Source organism: Corvus kubaryi, unplaced genomic scaffold (genome assembly GCF_017639235.1).
Source record: "Corvus kubaryi isolate FWS band 111438036 unplaced genomic scaffold, C.kubaryi_AGA036_p1.0 125, whole genome shotgun sequence".
Lineage (NCBI taxonomy): Eukaryota > Metazoa > Chordata > Aves > Passeriformes > Corvidae > Corvus > Corvus kubaryi.
Window position 1 is genome coordinate 1503184 of NW_024580660.1, and position 6689 is coordinate 1509872.

Sequence of the window (6689 nt, forward strand, 5' to 3'; positions counted from 1 at the left end):
TAATGGAGAGAAAAGTCTGTGTTCAACTCATAACAGGATTTTGCTTTGAATTGCACATGGAAGAAGCTCGGAATCCCCTATTCCCTTTATGCCATTGTAATGCATGCCATTTCCAAGAAGCCAGGAATTTTTATTACCCATTCCACAATGTGGAATCCACAGCACAGACAAGCTAAGAGTCTGCCTTTCGTATATACTTATTACAAGGAAGACTGGATACAGGGCATATGGTGCTGAATACCTTTGGAAAAGCAGAAGGTCATTCATTAGGCAATCCTTTCAGCTGGGGAGATGGCAGAAGGAAGGAAAGAGGAATGCTGAGTCCTTGTCCAGTGTGTCCAGCCATACATCACAAACTGAGAGATAATTGCAATGCACACTTGTGTCCCAGGGTGGGTGCCTGCCATGTTCGTGTTGTAAGCAGCCTGCAAGAACACACCTCTTGTGGGTGGGAGTACCCAAGAGCAGGCTTAGAAGAGAGTCGGTGTGGAACAAATAAGCCTTCAGAAGTTAGAGCAAGAGAACCTACAGAGCAAGAAGATGAAAAGGTGGCCCAAGATAGAAAGGCAGAGCTGGACAGGAGGTTTAAGTGAGACATGTGAAGAGCAAACTCAAAGAAACAGCTTTCAAATATGATATGGTACAAAAACTCAGGAAAAGGAGAATTACACTGACATGGAGAAAAATCTTCAAATAGAAAATACTATTAATGTTCTCAAACTAAATTCGTTCCTGATGTAAATCCTCTGAAACCAGTCATTTTGCAGTAGAGGGAAATGTCTTGATGTGAGTGCAACATTATTCTGACTCAATGAGTTACGGCAAACAATTCAATATGAGAATATTGAGAATCTATTCAGTTGAACAAGGAGTGAAGTATGTCTGTGCAATGTCAGTGTAGTCTGTTTTGTTAATCCCACAACACAAAGTATTCTGCTACTGACATGCCATTGAAAATTACATGTGTTATTTCTCAGCTGAAAAACTGAGGGGGGAAGGAATTTGTGTAAGAATCTGTGTTTTAAACAAACGTTAACTTTTGGATGTGTCTGTGCAGTAGGAATCCTCTTGAATAAGAACTTGGATGCTGTTTGTTGACAAGAACCAAATGAGATTGGGTCTTCAGAAAGATGCTTCCTAGGCTGCTTTAGGAATCCATGCTGGATTCCACTACAAATACGTGACAGAACAAATACAAAATAAATGAAGCATTTTCAGTAGCACATCACTTAGGGAAATAAGTTCTTCCAAAGGCTCCCACAAATAACAATATGATTTTTTTTTCCCGTATAGAATACTTGGGTATATAAATAATTTAAAAAATGTAATCTTATACTTCAAGGACACAAAGCAAGCAGACCTTTGCTCCAACTTACCCTTTCAGGAAATAACTCTTGTGAAAGACTTGTCTGTATGTTTCTCTTTGGTAAGCAGAATTCCTCTTAATTTCTCAAAAATATTGACTCATCTAAAAGGCCATGAGTATCAACTCTTAGCAGAGATAACTCAACTCTGAAATGTTGAAACAACAAAATCTAAAGTACACTAAAATAGTTTAGATGGTATTACCTGTGAAATGTTTGACTACAAAGAGTAAAATGCATTTGAAGTACAAACATGCTCTTTACTGAGTACTCTAAACTCTTAGCTCTAGATGTTCCAGTGCTAAGAAAGTGCCCTGTGTTTGATCTCAGAAACACACGTTTCTGAGCTGTTATCTTCTTTTCCTAATAATTCATCTTAGCAGGAAAAATATACCGACGGAAGTAAAGCACTGAAACACTGTATCTCTCTTTTTCTTTGTACCATGCTATTAATATTCTTGCAGTGTAGTTTCTGGTGAATGCATTAAGTTTTAATTAGCATTCCCTGAAATTAGCATGACTGAAAAAGGCATTTGTTTGTTTAGGAATCCAGGTTTTCATAATGTTTTGGTTTTGTTTCCTTCCCAGCCTTCACCTCAGAGCTTGACCAGCTGATTTAATTTGCCTAATTTTAAAAGATAATGTAACAACTGAAAGCAAATAAACTCAAGTTAAATTGGATCAGCTCATTCAATAATATGCCTTAATATGATTTAATTTTATGCAAACTAATGAATACAGAATTAGGTAGGACTGGAGTAGAGCACTCCACAGAGCCCTGTGGAGCAGGCACTGCCACCTCCTGACCCGGTGCCGTGCCCTGCACTGAGCGCTGCTGCTCCCACACCCAGATTTGGGGCTGCCAATTATTCCTGCCCCATCACTTTTCCCTGCCACCACACCAGTCCCCAGGCTGGCACGTAGCAGCAGTGATTCCTTTGGGTGCCTGCATGCAGCTAAGGCTGTGTCTGCCTGCTGTGGAGCTGACCTTACTGACCACCCAGGATATGCAGTTGCCCAGAGAAGCTGTGGATGTCCCATCCATGGAAAGGCTCCAGGCCAAGTTGGATGGGGCATTGAGCAAACTGGAAAATGTCCCTGCCCACGGCAGGAGGGTGGAACTGGATGAGCTTTAAGGTCCCTTCCAAACCAAACCATTTTAGGATTCTGTGAAACACACTGCTGCCTGTGGCGATATCGTCTGACAAAAATCCATGAGATCGCTTTTAGACATTGTTTTTTCAGTCTGCCACGTGCCATTTGTTTGCCATCATTTCCCTGTTTAATCTTTAAAAGGTTTGGGTTTTGTTGTTTTGTTTTGTTTTGTTTTTTAAATCATTTAAAAGCCACTTGGTGCTGCTATACCCTGTACAGAATTACAGATGTCATTTTGCTGGGTAAATAACATGACGGGAGCAGAGCCCGCCAGCACATCTGCGTGAGGAGCGGCAGTCTGTCTTGCAGACAGAGAGGAGTAAAAGAAGTGTGACCTCTAGTGAACCCAAGTGCTTATGCCACTCCTGCAAGAGGCACAGCCTGAAGTTATCTGCATGCTCTGCCAAACTTTATTCATAGCTCAGAAATGAAGATATGTTTTTGTTACATCACAGCCCAGAATGAAGACAAGGACAAGAAAAAGACAAATGTTATAATCCAGATTTCTTCACAATTTTGAAGTGACTGCAGAGATTAACATTACAGCAGCATCTGAATAAGAAAAACCTATGGTTTCTGACAACTACCTTGTTCTCCTGCAACTACTCTGCCTTCTTTTCATTTTTATTGATGGCAATAATTTCATTATTTATACTCAAAATATATCAAATATTTAACCCAATCTACTGCAAGATTTCTGAGGTATTTAGAGGTCTGCTTATATCAGGAACTTGTTGGCTGGAAGTACATACCCCCAGAAGGCTGCAGTTTCTCCTTGAAACCCATCAGACATTAAAATTAAGGTACAATGAAAGGTATCAATTGCCCTTTAAAATTCCCTTGAATAAAAGAAACATTACCAGAAAACACGACACTTGAAAGAGACATATGCAATAAACTGCATCACTTGCCAGCATTCCCACAAGCAGTGTTTCAACAGTGGAACTGGATGCCGAACTCAACTTGCCTGCAAATCTCCCGCTGGCAGCTATGATGTTGTTCAAATTCACAATTCCAGCCCTAGAAAGAGTAATCACAAAGTAGTTCCTTAAGGAAAGCAGCCTAAAATAGTCTGAGCACTCAGACAGCAGGGCATAAAGCTACAGAAAGTTCAGTTTTCTGAGGGCTGAATCACAGAATCTTTTCAATTCACATGCTATACTATCAGCGATTTTGTTTTATTTCTTTTTAAACTGGAACTTTACAATAGATTATTCTCAGAAATGTAATCACTAAAGCCCCTTACTCAGGACCACATCCAGAGAGCTTTTGAGTAACCCCAAGGATGGAGATTTCCACCTGGGCATTTTGTAAGTGGTCTTATACATGGAATTACCATGTATGAATGACTCCAGTAAAATTCAGTATGTGTGTTGTCTTTATGTGAGCCATTAATTACGATTCCTCTTGACAGAAGTGCGGCACCACATCCAGGAAGCACACGAGCACAAGATGCTGAACTCTGCTGCCTTGTGATCACACTGAAACAAATCCATTATTGACAACACATGTTCATACAAGAAATACAACTCGAGCAGTGCATGCAGAGCAAACCAGATTAGTGCTTTCTTAGTGCTTTGCTAAAACTGTTTCTGGAAGAGGAAAATATCTATAGGCAGATGAGGAGGGATGCTTAACTAGAATACAGGCACTGGAAGCACTTCGTTTCACAAATTCTTTGCTAATTTACCACTTTATCAGTGATTTGATTTGACCAAACCACTAGGATATGTCACACATTCTCTTTAATCCACATGATGATGCTTCAAGTAACTCTTTAGCTGAACCAGCATAGATAAAATCACCTATCACTCTCCAACTCTGATTTCTGGCATCAGGTGGTGTCTTGATTCAGCATGATACTTGAAAACAGCAAACATCCCCCACAAGGATCATCACACAAAAGGCTTCAAGGTTATACATTAAAGGACCCATCATTAACTTGCTGCTGGTGCCTTCATTTGCCATGTCAGGGACACAAAATTTTTAATCCTTGCTCTTTTTTCTTTAAGAGGTAGCTGGCAGAGAACATAATTGCAGTTTCTTATGCAAGTCAAGCAAGAGCAGAGGGAAATGCGAACAGTTTGAATTGATGGCTGCAAGTGAGAATGCCCTTTACTGCTCCACGTAATTCCATAATCTCAGAAAGGCAAAGGCACTAGCATGGTAAGGAGCGTGGTAACAGAGGAACAAAAGTTATTAACGAAATAATTATTTTAATAGCTGTAATAAGCTTGGAGATTCTTTTAACCTTTACTTTAAAATGTCTGATAGTGTCATAATGGGCAGCTTGTAAGGCTAACTTGGAGACCAGGAAAGAGGTCCCCTGAACAAAGGTCACAAGAGTGTGCTGTTTGAACAGAGATAATGGCTTCTTGATTAGGTGATAAAGGTAGTTTTCAAAGCTCAACACAAATCAAATAAATATTCAAATGATAGCTTGAATGTAAAAGCCTGATTTTTTTTTCCCTGGTTTGATTTTTGAAACACGTGAGTGCTCCTCATTTAGTAAGCCCAAATTCCATGTGCATTCCATGCGGCCATCCCTGGGGTTGTGGGGGTAAAGAAAAAACACACTTTTTTTTTTTTAGTATTTGTAATTGTACTTGTTGTGAGTCACACACGAGCTCTGGGTTACAACAATCACACCTTCTAGTGCACCGTTTACAGACAGAAACCAATACACAGTAATTGTATCAAAACACAAACAAGGAAAAAGAGCAAATCTCCACCCAAATCCCACTTTTTAAGGTGTGGCACATAGGTATTGCAAGAGAATAACCGTTGGCTGCTACATGGCTGGTGACACCAAGGAGTGAAGGTCACTTTGGGGTCAATTTTTTTCATTTGAGTTTACGAGCTTTCAGACTTCTCTTTCAGAAAAATGACACAGTTACATTAAAAGGTTTGGTAATCCTGGCTCTCGTATAAAAACCAGCTGAGGAGAGGTGGGTTTAAATCCCAGACTCCTGCCTGCAGAACAAAAGTATTGTAACCTCTGTGATAAGTTCAGGGGCGACCTTATCACTCCCTACAACTCCCTGACAGGAGGGTGCAGCCAGGTGGGGGTCGGGCTCTGCACCCAGGGAACAAGGGTCAGGGCAAGATGTCATAAACTGCGGCCAGGGTTTTTTGGTTGGACATTAGGAGGAATTTCTTCACAGGAAGGGTGATCAGACGTTGGAATGGGCTGCTCAGAGAGATGGTGGAGCCACTTCCTGTCCCTGAAGATGTTTAAGGAAAGACTGGATGCGGCACTCACTGCCACAGTCGGGTTGGCAAGGTGGGGTTTGGTCATAGGTTGGACTCGCTGATCTCAGAGGTCTTTTCCAACATAGTTGATTCTGTGATTCTGCAATAAGCGGCACCAGACGGCTGGGACCCTGATCTGGGGGACACTAACAACCCTCGGCCAGGGGCGATCGAAGCGCTCCCACCCAGCTGCGAGCCCCTCACTGGCTCAGAAATCACCTTTTATCCCCTCTTTTTGCCGAGCGAGGAGCGGGGGAGTCGCCGGTGTCCGGCCCCGGCTCTGGGGCTCAGCCTAGAGCTCCCTTCCCGGGGCCCGGACACGGAGTGAGGCGCGTCTTAAATGCCAAGTGCGGTGTGTTTTAAATGCAAAGTGCGGTGTGTTTCGAGCACAATTTGCGGTGTTTCGAGCACAGGGCGCGGTGAGTTCCGAGGGGCGCGGCGGCCGCGGGGCCCCCGCGAAGGGGCGCCGGAGCGGCGGGAGGGACCCCGTGAGGGGCGCGCGGGGCCCGCGCGGGGCGCGCGGCCAGCGGGGGAAGGCGCGAGGGGCGCGCGGAGCGGCCCCTGACGGACGGGACGGGACAGGACGAGGCGGCGGCAGCGGCGGGTAAATGGGCTCCGCTAAACCGCCCGGCGCCCCCGCCCGCTCCGCCCCGCGACCCCGCGGCCGTTGGGGCGGGAGGGAGGCAGGGAGGGAGCGAGGGAGGGAGCGAGGGAGGGAACCCGCCAAAGCCCCGGCCCGAGACCCGCGGGCGCTCGCCCGGCAGCGGGAGGAGGAGGGAGAGGCCGCGCAGCGCCGCGCTCCCATTGGCCGCGCGGGGCGCAGCGCCGGGAGCTGATTGGCTGCCGCGCCCGCCCCACCCGCCCGCGGCGGCTCCGCGCGTTGAATTCAAATCGGCACCGGGAGCGGCCCCGCGCTTC